General features: G+C 35.6%; 1 protein-coding gene and 1 pseudogene across 4 annotated transcripts in view; one reads left to right on the forward strand and one right to left on the reverse strand.

Annotated features, from left to right (window-relative positions):
* ATG5 (autophagy related 5) overlaps positions 1–14455 on the reverse strand; it is a 120694-nt gene that overhangs the window by 23157 nt on the left and 83082 nt on the right. The window lies entirely within an intron of this gene.
* Positions 3259–4121, forward strand: LOC114494066 (annotated as a pseudogene).

Below are 14455 nucleotides of genomic sequence, written 5' to 3' on the forward strand. Positions count from 1 at the left end.
TCCAAAAGCAATGAGGAGCCTCGGGGACAACTTCAAGCATATCAACACCTGTGTCATAGGGTGTGGGAAGGAGAGAAAATAAGAAACTGAAAACCTATTTGAAAAAATAATGACAGAAAACTTCCCTAACCTGGTAAAAGAAATAGAAATGTAAGTCCAGGAAACTCAGAGGGTCCCAAACAAGAACCACCCAAAGAGACCCACATCAAGACACATCATAATTAAAATGCAAAAGGTTAAAGACAAAGAGAGACTCTTAAAGCAGCAGTGGAAAAGCAGTTAGTTACCCACTTGGTAGTTCCCATATCATTTGTCAGCTGATTTCTGAAGAGAAACTTTGAAGCCAGAAGGGAGTGGCAAGAAATATTCAAAGTCATGAAAAAAAAAGGACCTACCACCAAGATTACTCCATCATTTAGACCAGGACATAAAGAGTTTTGCAGATGAGAAAAACCTAAAGGAGTTTATCATCATCAAACCTGTATTACATGAAATATTAAAGGGTCTTCTTGAAGAAGGAAAAAAAGATAAAAAATATGAACAGTAAAATGACAATAAATATGTATCTATCAACAACTGAATCTAAAACACAAAATACGTGAAACAGAACACAGATACAAAGAACATTTTGACTGTTGCCAGATGACAGGGGTGTTAGGGGAATGAGTGGAAAAGGTAAAGGATTAAGAAGCACAAATTGGTTGTATAGCAATGTAAACTACAGCATACAGAATATAGTCAATAATATTCTAATAACTATGTATGGTATCACATGGGTATGAGATTTATGAAGATGTCACTTAGTAAATTATATAGTGTCTAATCACTGGCATGTACACCTGAAACTAATATAAGATTGTACTGGGTTGGCCAAAAAGTTTGTTTGTTTTTTCCTGTAAGATGAATTTAGCAATGCTTAGTTGTCATTAACTTCATTCGAAACAATTGTTAGATTGTATTGTGATGGCTGTCATATCTGTGTGCATTTAAAAAAATCAAAATTAGTAAATTTTTGTGTAGCCATTTTAATACTGAAAATGGAAGAAGATACATAACATTTTTGGCATATTATACTTTATTAATCACTTCAAAAAAGGTAGAAATGCAACTGAAATGCAAAAAAGATTTGTGCAGTGTATGGAGAAGGTGCTGTGACTGATTGAATGTGCCAAAACTGGTTTGTGAAGTTTTGTCCTGGAGATTCTCGCCAGACAATGTTCCACGGTCGGGCAGACCAGCTAAAGTTGGCAGGGACCAAACTGAGACATTACCTGAGAACAATCAACATTCTACCACATGGGAGACAGCCAACATACACAAAATATCCAAATCAATAAAGTTACTGGTGAAAATGAAAAATGTGTCTTTTATTTTAAGAAAAAAACCATACAGACTTTTTGGCCAACCCACTATGTCAATTGTAATTGAAAACTAAAAAAATGATTTAAATTTTTAAAAAATGGGCAAATGACAGACATTTCATCAAAGAGGATATAGATGGCAAATAAGCACATAAAAAATGAAAACAAAAGTAGTATCACTACACACCTACCAGTATGTCTGTCTAAAATTAAATAATTGCAATAACACCAAGTGGTGGTGAGCATATGTAAAATGTAGTTTAAATTTATTTTTCAAAGAATTCATTCATTCATTCATTCATTCATTGAGAGAGGGGAAAGGAGGGAGGAAGAAGGGGAGAGAAACTCAATCGGTTGCCTCTTACACCCCCCAACTGGGGATCTGGCCCACAACCAATATGTGTGCCCTGAACAAGGGTTGAACTGGCGACCTTTCGATTCATAGGCTGGTGCTCAGCCACTCAGCCACACCAGCCAGGGCTGGAGGAAGTATTGCAGTGACACAGCTGGTGCAAATGTAAAATGGTACAGTCCCTCCAGAAAGAATATGGTAGTTTCTTACAAAACTAAACATGAATTTACTATATGACCTAGCAATTGTACTCCTGAGAATTCCCAGAGAAATGCAAGTTTATGTTCTCAAAAAAAAAAAAAAGCCAACAAAAAACCCTCCAAACTTGTACATATATGTTCTTACAGCTTTACTTGTAATATCAAAAACTGGAAATAATCCCAATGTCATTCAATAAGTGAATGGTTAAACTATCTGTGGTACATTCATACCATGAAATACTACTCAGCAATAATAATTTAAAAACTTACTGATACATGCAACAACTTGTATGGAGCTCAAGAGAATTTACGTTGCATAAAAAAACCTGAACTCAAAGTTACACACTGTATGATTCTATTTACATAATATTAGTAAAATGACAAAATTTTAGAAATGAACAGATTAGTGGTTATCAGAGGTTCGGGTGATGGGGAAATGAGGGAGGCAAGATAGGTAGCTGTGGCTATAAAAGAGAAGCCTTTGTGATGGAATAAAACTAGTGAAGTATGAGCAGGGTTTGTGGATTGTATTAATGTCAATTTCCTGGGTGGGAGATTGTGTTATGGTTATAGATGATGTCACCAGTGAGGGAAACTGAGAGAAAGGTATACAGATCATCCTGCATTATTCGTTACGATTGTGTGTAAAGATTATATGTTAATTCATGTGAAGCATTTAGAACAATGTCTAGCATGAAGTAAATGTTCAATAAGTGTTGTTACTGTTATTAAATGTGACCTGGCACTCAATAAAAATTTATGAAATACTAGTATGCATTTTGTATTAAGTTGTAATACAAAACATGGAAGATTTTAAGAAGATACTAAACTCATTTTGTAGTCACCCTGTCACTACATAATATCAGTACTAATTCTGTTGTTTTGGTCACATATAATGTATCAACATAAAATGTTAGAAATGTGCTTTTTGTTAAAAAATAACAACTTTTAGCTAGAAGGGTGTACATCCTGCTCATTGACCATGGAGTCAATGACCATAAAGAGGAGGAAGAATCACATCTGAGAGTAAAGGGGGATTCTATTCACTGAAACAAAGTGATGAAGAGCTATGAAGGAGGGTGGGGTGGGAGCCTGAGCTGAGGGAAGGTAGCTCACCAGCAGGCTGCAGGCAAGGTCTGTGTGAGGAGCAGGCGAGTAGGAGGGCAAGATGCAGACACAGTCCCTTCCTCACCAGCCAGCCTTCCTCAGGAGGGCGCCAATGACCTGTCCCACCCAAACCCTGTCCCCAAATGGCAAGAACACCACCACTGTCCAGGATAGGGGGGCCACCATTCTTTTCTGGAAGCACAAGGTATGCGGGGGGGTGGGGCACAGGTGATGTTCCTACAGTGGCTGGGGAATGGCAGACAATGTGTGTTCTACCTCGATAACCCAAAAGGCTATATGAGCAGACATGACGTCACTGCATTGGTTAATGATGGTATTTTTAAACTACACAAAAGTGGAACAGCTTTGTTCAGGAGTGGCCTATTGCCAGGACATGCTCTTTCCAGGCTGCATTAGTTTGAAAAAAGTAAAATTTCAGGCAAAGTTGCACCATTTCAAGCAAAGATGGAGCATGAGTATATTCACAATTTTAAACTTCTACAAGCAACATTTAAGAGAATGAATGTTGATAAGGTAATTCTAGTGGAGAAGCAAGTGAAAGGACGTTTCTAGGACAACCTGGATTTCATTCAGTAGTTTAAGAAATTTTATGATGCTAAGATGGGAAGGAGTATGAGCCTCTAAAGCATGACAAGGGCAAGATGCAATCCCCCCGCCCCGACCCTGGCAAACAGATCTTCAACCTGCCAAAAAGACTCCCCATGCAAGCTTCCCCACGGTGCAAACAACCCAAGAGTAGGTGCAGCTAAATCAAGTCCAGTGTCTAAACCAGGATCCACACCTTCTCGTCCCTCATTAGCCAAAAAAGCTTCATCCAGCAGCTCAGCATCCAAATAGGATAAAGATTTGGGAACGCAAGTCATACAGCTTAATGAACAAGTCCATTCATTAAAACTTGTCCTTGAGGGTGTGGACAAGGAAAGGGATTTCTACTTTGGAAAGCTGAGAAAGATTGAGCTACTCTGCCAGCAGCAGGGGCAGGAAAACGATGACCTCATGCAGCAATGGATTAAGAAATATCAAGAGGTGAAAAAGATTGCTCTCAAATTGTTCTACAAAAATTACTATATTTATAACTAGCATAAATTGAACTGAAAGGCCTTAGAAAAATTAGATTTTATAATGTACAAGTCTAATAACATGTAAATAACTGTAAATATGCCATTCACCAACAAAAGCTACCTCCATTAAAAATCCCACCAATTGCTAGGACTATCAAAAATCAGTGTATTTTCACTTGCCACACAATTTTAAATTAATGAACTAAATTTATTATATTTGAAAAGTTTTATAAAATAGGTAATAACAACTTCATTAATACCAAAATGGTGACAATCATGAATACCAGTAAAACTTTTCTTATAGATTCTTGTTAAAGAAAACAGCCCTGGCTGGCGTAGCTCAGTGGATTGAGCACGGGCTTGCTGAACCCAAGTGTCACAGGTTTAATTCCCAGCCAGGGTACATGCCTGGGTTGCAGGCTATAACCCCCAGCAACCGCACATTGATGTTTCTCTCTCTTTCTCTCTCTCTCTCTCTCTATCTCCCTCCCTTCCCTCTCTAAAAATAAATAAATAAAATATTAAAAAAAAACAAAACCACAATATTTTACTTTTGAGAATAATATAGTTGCTGATATTACATTAATAGTGGTGACAGGTATTACAATGATATAAAAATAAATTGCAATGATGGATATTTTATTTATTTTATGTATTTTTAAAATTTTAATTGTTGTTCAAGTACAGTTTTCTGCCTTTTACTCCCATCCCAGCTCACCCCCCAGACCTCCCCACCTCCCTCCTGTTTCCACCCCCGCCTTGTTTTTGTCCATGTGTCCTTTATATTTGTTCCTGCAAACCCTTCCCCTTTTCCCCCGAAATTCCCTCCCCTTTCCCCTCTGGTCACTGTCAGCCTGTTCTCTATTTCAGTGTCTTGGTTATATTTTGCTTGCTTGTTTGCTTTGTTGATTAGGTTCCTGTTAAAGGTGACATCATATGGTATTTGTCTTTCACTGCCTGGCTTATTTCGCTTAGCATAATGCTTTTCAGTTTTACTTCTTATGCTAAAAAATATATTTGAGATTTCTTATGACAAAGGCATGCATATAATAACAAAAACTATTAATACATACCTAGCCTGTGTTAAAACAAAAATAAACAAACAACCAAGCTCATAGATACAGACAACAGAATGGCAGTTGGGGAAAGACAGGTAAACTGTTCTTTTTGTTTCAACAAATTGAAAAAAAATTGTTAAAGAGCACTAATCCTACTGCAGTCTATACTATGAATTGGAATTGGTGAGAGACTGGAAAATTGGGGAGTCCCTTTAGTTTGCTTGAGAAATAATGAGGATATGAACTTGGATGGTGGCAAAGAAAATGGAGAGAATAGATATAAGGGATGTGGATAAATGATGCGACTTGAAAACAGATTTGTGTCATTGATTTATTCATTTGTTCATTCTTACTTTAATCCATCTCTTTTACTGTATCAAGTACTTGTTAGGGGTACTCAGCAAAAAAATGAGAGTTTCTGCTCTCACAAAGCTCTCTGACCAACCCTAAGTAGCTCCTTTAATCTAGCAACTTAAAAATTAGTCCCACTCCCTAAGTGTTCACAGCCGCCATCCAGAACCACATCCTTTCATATTCTGTCTGCTTCCCAGCCTGTCCTCAAACCTCCCAGTTTCTGATCACATCTTACTTTCTGGACTATGGTTCCACCCCACTCCCTTGGCAGCGCTCCGGCTCTCATCTCTGGCTTCACTTCTTAGATTCACTTCCTACTTCCTATTTTGTGTTAGGGCTGATTTCATAAATTCTTGGCTAGTCTAGCCAAGCCCTGTGGTCTTTGCAACTAGGCACAGTTCTTATGGCTGCCTTCCATCTCCAAAACAGCACAGCACTCAGAGTCCAGCCATTAAAAAACAACAACAAAAAGAATTATCTCAATAGTAGTATCCCAGCTCAGGGCCTCTGACTAATGACCAGAGAGGGCAGGGGTAAGTTATATCACAAATCTTTATTTGTTAAACATTTACTGAGCACTTTCTAGGTTACCACCATGCTTAAGGTACACTGGATGAGAAACACACACGTAAACAAATAATTGTAATACAGTATTCACGCGCACGCGCACACGCGCACACACTCCCAGAATCTCAAGCACAAAATTTACTTCTGGACTTTTTGGCAGCTAGAGCAAAACAAAAATAAACCTGCCAAAATAAAAAATTGTTACATAATTTCATTTCCTAAGAGAGGAAGACATACCTGTAGGTCCAAAGGAAAATACGCTGTACCAGTAGGTGCAAAGTAAAAACGTGCTAAGTGTGGTAGAATGTAATGTATTAAAACAGTAGGGAGTTTCAAAAGAGGATGAAAACAAAGGAGGGAATATAGAAGGTCTTCAAGGTTTCAACTTAAAATAGGTAATATTTTTTAAAATAGAGAAAGAAATAAGGTCTTTCAGGCATAGTTTAGCACCAATCCTTCCCTTTCATAAGCCCCCTCCCCTACTAACGTATTCCGAGGGCAGCTGGAACACAATGCTGTCTGTGATAAATTAGTGGATAAGGGAAGAAAAGTGGGCTAAGAGTTTAGCAATATAGACCTTATAATGTCAAATGCCATGGGGGATTAAGAAAGGCTTGGCTGGAACCCCAACCACAACACAACTGACCGTGAACCATGGCAAATTACATCAATCTTTGGGAGTCTGTTTCTGAATCTGAAAAATGGGCATAACATGTATCTTTTAAAAGAGTGCTGTGATCATTAAGTAAGATGTGATCCATAAATCATCTTATGCAACAGGTGCTTAACAATGATTAGTTCCTTTCATTCCTTCCTTTTAAACCACGGTTGAGTGTGGAACCACTAACAAAGGGAATGGAAAAAAACTTGGTACTGAACCAGCAGTTCCCTCTGAAGTCTTGTTAATTAGAATAAATATGTGGCACAAATAAAAACAGGGGTTTACACAGGATATGCTCCCAGACTTTACCAACAGACACATGATATGCGCTTCAAACTGTCACATGCACATTTGGTCTAAGACATATTCATGCATGTCAAATTTTGCACCACATGCTATTCAAAAGAAGCCTCATATTAAAATTAGCTTAAGAATATACACAATTACAATACCTCATTAAGTAAAAAGAACAGACCATTTTCAAATGAATGCTTTTAGACCTTTACAGTAAACAGTCCTTTTGGTTGTGGGAAGTGGGGAAACCGAGGGGAGCAGGGTGGGGAGTCTGTGCCACTTAATCAGACTACTTTTATCCTTTATGTAGGGAAATGGGAGGCTTGAAAATAAGCACTTTCTGTAGTTGCACTACCAGAGTCTGAAGTCCACTTTTAATATTCCCGACAACTCTAAAAAATAATAATTAACATTTGAAAAGCTGTCATTATTATAGTCAGGGACACTTAATCCTCAAAGCAGTAGTATTTTAATTGAGACTATGATTAAATGAAAGCACCCACCAGAATTATATCCACACATCTGGTTTGAAGTTTATGTTTTGTCTTATTTAAATTGTTATATTTATTGTAATTCTGTCTAGACAATGCCAAATGTACTTTGTCACATAAATAGTTAAGGCAAATTTTCTTCAAATACAGGCAATAGTTTGTGTCTTCATATCCTTTCATTGAATAAAATGTGTTACAGGGAAGCACCGTTTTCCTTTTGGTCAAGGCTGAGATCAACTTGGTGCTGTTTATGGGGCAAATCATAAAACAAGATACATCACTTTAATTTTTTGATATGAAATTATTAGTAGAGTGGCCAAATGAGAAATTAGCACAGTAATTCATACATAAATGCTAGATTGATGCTTTTAGCAATAATTACCTAATTTTTTCTAAGGTTTCTTCAAAAAGATTTCAAAATCATACCAGGGGAATCAGTTTAAATTTCATTGTCCATGAGAGCTTTAAAATACCTTTGCTAATTTTTCCAAAGCTACACTAAAAAGGTAGGCTAATACAAGAGTAATGTAATTAATAAACTTTTCTATTGAAGAATCAAGTGACACTTTTATATATGGGCAATCTCTATCTTTATATAAGTATACTTACATAAAATAAGTAATACTTTAAAAATGTACAAATAGATCAAAGTAGCAAGAAGAAAGATCTGAGTAAAAGAGGTCATGACAACCTCAGAATTCAAATTCTGTTCTCTGGATGCACAGTCAAGTGTCTTATCCACCAGAAAAGTGTTTCTAAACCTGGGTTAGGATGTAAAGAAGTTCTACAAAGATTCCCAGCCCTCTGAGCATGGTCTGTGGGCCTTACAGTGAGTGCTAAATAAAATGTATAATATGGGGATGTTGATAAGGGTTTCTGACACAAATAAATAAATGGCCTTGGATTTGGCAATGGTTTCTTAGATAAGAAAACCCAAAATCACAAGCAACAAAAACAACAACAAAAAAGGCTGGACTTCATAAAAACTAAACATTTTTGTATTCAAAGGACACCATCAAGAAAAGCTGAAAATCCACACAGTATGGGAGAAAGTATTTGCAAATCATATACCTAATAAGGGATTAGTATCCAGAATATATAAAGAACTTTCACAAGTAACAATAAAAAGACAACACGATTTTAAAAAGGAGCATAGGAATTAAAAATATTTCTCCTAAGATGATGTAAAAATGGTTAGTAAGCACATGAAAAGATGTTTAGTTAGTAATTAGGGAAGTACAAATCAAAACCAAAATGATATGCCCCTTCATACCCACTAAAATGGCTACAATTAAAATGATAGAAAATAGCCCTGGCTGGTGTGGCTCAGTGGATTGAGTGCCAGCCTGCAAACTAAAGGGTTGCTGGTTTGACTCCCAGTCAGGGCCCATGCCTGGGTTTCACGCCAGATCCCCAGTAGGAGCAAGCATGGGACAACTGACTGACATATCTCTCACACATCAATGTCTCTCTCCCTCTCCTTCTCTGCCCCTTGCCCCCTCTCTAAAAATAAATAAGTAAATATTAAAAGCAATAGAAAGATAACAATATTAGCAAGAATGTGGACAAATCAGAATCCTCATACATTGCTGATGAGAATTTAAAATGGTGCAGAAACTTTGGAAAACAGCCTGGCTGGTCCTCAAAAGATTAAACAAAGAATTACCACAGCAATTCTTTTTTTTAGAATAACCCAGTAATTCCACTCCTAATATCCACCCAAGAAAACTGACAATATATGTCCACACAAAAATTTGTATATTAATGTCCATGGCAACCTTATTCATAATAGCCGAAAGGTAGAAACAATTCAAATGTCCATTAATTGGTAAATGGAAGAAGAAAATGTGATGTCTCTACAGAATGGAATATTACTTGGTCAAAAAAAATGAATGTACTGAAATATGCTACATTATTGACGAACCATGAAAATGTAATGCATTTGAAAGAAATGAAACATCAAAGGCCATGTATCATAAGACTCCCTTTACACAGAATGTTCAGAACAGGTAAATCCATAGAGTTAGAAGGTAGATCAGTGGTTGCCAAGGGCTGGAGGAAAGGGAGAATGAGGAATGACAGCTAATAGGGTATGGGGTTTCTCTTTGGGGGAATAAAAAACATTCTGGAATTAGAGCAGGTCCTCGAATAACACTGTTTCATTATAGTATTAATGAAATGCTGGGGAATTTAACTCTTCTTTGTATCAATTAGCCTAGGATAAAATTGGTTTTATTATATGTTGTTGTTTTGCTTAAAGTTGCAGAACCTATCAAATGCATTAAGTGAGGACCTACTGTATATAGTAATGATGGTTGCACCAACTCTGTGAATATTTTTAAAAAATCAATGAGAGTACACTTTAAAAGGGTGAGCTTTATAGTATCAAGCCTGTACCTTGATAAAGCCATCATTAAAAAGTAAGTATAAGTAAAAAGTCCTCATGTGGGCAGTAAAGGGAGCGCTTCTGGGTTGATAGCCCAGAGTCATTATAGTTTGATCTGTAACTATCATATGTTTGTTTCATAAGTTTTTTAAAAACAATGATTATATTTCAAACATTATATGATTATATTTTTAAAACATTAAAAATTTTTTGAAGGAAGTCAAGAGCTCCCAAACAATAAGGATCAGAGAACTATTCCTGTCCTTATCAATTCAAAACATCGAAGGTTTTTCTTTAAGAAGTTGTATAGCATCATGGCAATTTTAAAGTTGTCTGTGGGAATTTAAATAACTGTTGAGGAAAACACATTTAAAATTCATGCTCTGACTCATTTTAAGAAGCCTAAAGTTTTGAAATTACAAAATGCTAGTTTAAAAGAGGGAAGGTTTACTAAAATAGATTCAGAATTTAATAATAAGTAGTAATCTATCAAAAAAAATTGCATTCTATCTTACCAAATATAGTGTCTGGATCATTAAAAAAATGTCTTTATTGATAAACTGCCACCCAGGTTGTAGGCTCATTATGTCTTCTGTTTCTGAGCTTTCCCAGAACTCCCTTCACCAGTCAGGAGAGCAAAGGAACTCCGCATCATCCTACTTCTTCCTTACTGCCTTGGAAGTTCTGACTCCCACCCACACTGCTGTGACCAAAACGAGGGGACAGACTTTGCAGCGAGAGGAACTCCTCCTCTTGCAGATTCATGAGTTAGAATCTGGAATGATACAGAAATAGTACTATAAATGCAGTCAGGGCTTACAATACTGGTATCACAGTTCAATTTTAGTACTGATTACATGGCCTATCCTAGGAGTTTTATTACTTATAATACAAGTCCCTATCTCCCTAACAAAAAATCAAAATTTTGAAACCGAGTATATGAAGAGAGGGCTCTCTACAGCATCCAAAGTAGGTTGATGTCTGTCTCCCAACAGCATTTTATTTCAAGATAATCTAACATCATGAATACAGCAAGTCCAATTACAGTTTCCTTTTCATAATAGAAGTCTTAAAATGGCTTAAATATGTTATTTAGTACACTGAAGTGGTGATTTTTAAATAGGGTTTTAAGGGGGTTTTAAAGTATATACATCAAAGATTAATTCTTGTGTAATTTAAGTGACAGTTTATTCATCTGAGAAAAAGAAGACTGTGGTGAGGGACTGAACAAGAGGCATTCTGCCCCAAAGAATTCATTAGCAAAAGAGGATACCGTGTGGCCAAGAGCTATAATTGATGCACTTATTTTAAAGTCCTCTTAGGAACCAGGTCTTAAAAGATGATAAACTTGGCCTCATGAATAGTTATCAGCCAAACTACAAAAGAAGTGAAAGACTATGGTATTCCAATTTAAAAGACAGTGCTTTACTTAAGGAACTTTATTGTTCCTTACAATATTACTTGTTCCAAAAACAGCATCATTAGTTCCCAGAATTAATTACAATTAAAGGAAACCTTCCTTATTATACAGAATAATTACAATAATATTTAATGTAACACTGTTAAAACATTCCAAAGTTATATTAAAACCATTCATTTACAACATGTACCATGGCTTAGGAAGGTATGGAAGTACAAAATTTTAAAAACTTTAAAATGACAATGTGGGAGGGAGAAAAGCAAATTTGTTAGTTCTATTCCATTAAGGATTCCTCAAACAATGTAGAAACCAGAGTTTAAGTTACACTTTGATGTGCAGATCCTTTTGAAAGCTACTCTACCCTGTTTTATATGAAGCATCTGTAGCTAAAATGAACACCTAGTGAAGAGTATGAATGCTGCATTACATAAGCAGACGTCAGAACTGTCCCAAGCTGATTCTAGTTACTTTAAACATGTACGTTCACCGAGTCAGAAATTAGCTATGGCTTACTTCTTAGAAGCAACAGGTAATTACCCTCATCATGATGAAAAGGATTTTAAATGTAAGCTAATAGAGGCATTTTTCCTTTAGCAAAGTTCTGCTTTTAAAAGGAAACTTCAAGACTTTAATTAAAATAGGAAATGCTTTACTATGCAGTAAAAACACTCTTCAGGTTAGCAGGCAGAGAAAAGGTGGGACAGAAAGATAAAAAAAGAGGAAGAGAAAAGGAAAAAGGGAAAGGAAGACTAAAAGGATACTGAAGTATATTATTTCCTTCAAATTTTATACTAGCAGGAGAAATCCTTTCCTTTCATAAGAAACAGCCAATATATCTTTTATCTATGCATTGAGAAATTGATACAAAATGTTGATAAGCACTAACTTGGATTTCTGAGTAGTTTTGAAAACATGCTATTTCTTTAAATATATGTTAATTTTCTACATTTCAAATGTAATTTCCGCACAATGTTTTGAGGCCAAGTTTAGTATGATGTAAAACATGATTAAATGAAGTTAAATAATAAACATACATTAGTTTGATTTCTCAAAGTTTTGTGCACGTTATTAACTCAGCCACATAACTAATATACAAATCACTCCTCAATGAACTCAATCATTTGAAATCTTCAGCTTCCTAATTCATAATTTCACAGCTAGTACAATTTTAATTAATTTGTTTTGTACATAATTGTGTCACAACATATGCATGCAGACAGGCAACTTTCATGAAAAGATCACACCCAAGGTAGACATATGGTCTATTCAAATATGGTTTCCAAATGTAGATCCAATTCTGTTGAACTTAATTATGATCAGACTCATCATTCCATTAATAGAGACCTCTCTCTGTCCCTACATTCGCTCAGCAATATACTCAAACAGTGGCTCTTTGAACCAGCACTGACCCTCCTTTAAATTTATAGCCTTTTTTGAAGCAGACCTTTGAGAGATACATCCTGTTTAAGACAAGATATACAGTACTCTGTAAAATGCTACCAAGGCATCAAAGTAAGATACTACAATTGAATGTTTAAACTAGGCTATATTTCTTAACTGAGAATTAACATTTTTATATATCACAATCTGCAAAAGAAGCATCCTGACTAAAGATTTGAGTTTCAAACATGTATATAAATATCTGTATTATATATATATATATCAATATAATTGCAATACACATACCAATAGATCAATGCATATATACCTGTATTTATATCATCTTTTTAATATTTATTTTATTATTATAAGCAATCTGTATGGATCACAAGAACAGAAGTATTACACAACCCCCTACAAAACCTTAAAAACTAAAAACAAACCAAAACAAGCAAAGTATGACCCAACAACTAAGACATACTTCACCAAAAAGTGTGATATAAAAATATGAAATGTCAAACAAAATTTCCCAGGATCAGGTCAGAAGTAAAGACTAGGATATTGGCTTTTGTATTTTTAATTGTTTTTTTTTTTCCATCTAATATTCCTAAATCATCATCCTATATATTACCTACTTGAAATCATTACCAAGCAGTTATTTTAAAAGTATGAGTAATTAGACCAAATGCAACTCTCATATTTACCCAAAAGAAGGAACCACTACTAAGAATCAAAGCCTAGTAATTCTGTTCTTAACAGACAGGTGTTGTGTGTTCTGGCATGTTATATGAAAATCATTTATGAGAAGGACAGAAAAAAAATCAGAAGGTAGTTTTCACTATTGGAATAGATAAATGATTAAGCAAATTTTCTAACACCATGAAATTGTCAATACATTAAATGACCACCCTGAGGGGAACCATTTCTGGATGTTGGCATTCTCTGAGATGAAAAGAGACTGAAAAAAAAAATGTGATAGTAACAAAAGAAACCAATCTGGGTTGAAGGCATGAACATTCTTTATATAGGAACCAAACTTAAGCTTGCAAGTGCCAAGACCTTATTAGGCCAGAAGTAAATCAGGAAGCTAAAACCCATGTCAGGGAAAGTTAGGGAAAGATGGGAAGGCTGTGAGCCAATCACTAAAGCAGCAGCAAGACTCTGAGCACAGCAAGACTGTGCTCAGGTATAGGTTATCTCTGGCATATAATGTATCACCAGGTTGACAACTCCTCTAAGAAACTCAAACATTAGCTGCAATATGAGGTGCTTTAATAAATAATAATAAACCCAGAACTGAAAAATATTTTCTTAGAAAGAGGTATATACTAAGATCTTATTTTGTAATATAAATACTCTAGAGTACTTAGGTATGAACAGCTCTATTTTCATTTTAGTCAACAGTTATAACTTTTTAAGCCATCTCACATTTATCCTGAGCTTGTGTTGAATTTCAAACTGACCAACTAGAGTCTGACTCATTTTTACTAAATCTACTCATGGTCTCAAAGAGGTAGGTGAAATTATCAAAAGCAGAGAATGAGAAAGAAAATACATACCAATAACTGACAGCAAGGTTAATCTTTACATATGCTAGAATACTATAAAGACACTAAGCATCCTACTACAATCAAGAATTTCTTCATGGAGGAAGTTAATCTGGCCTCTAATATTATCCCACAGTACTACACGCTTAAACATGGGGAGTAAAGTTCATGCTATTTCTAAGCTTGAGAGTTCAT

The sequence above is a fragment of the Phyllostomus discolor genome, chromosome 4 (genome assembly GCF_004126475.2).
Source record: "Phyllostomus discolor isolate MPI-MPIP mPhyDis1 chromosome 4, mPhyDis1.pri.v3, whole genome shotgun sequence".
Lineage (NCBI taxonomy): Eukaryota > Metazoa > Chordata > Mammalia > Chiroptera > Phyllostomidae > Phyllostomus > Phyllostomus discolor.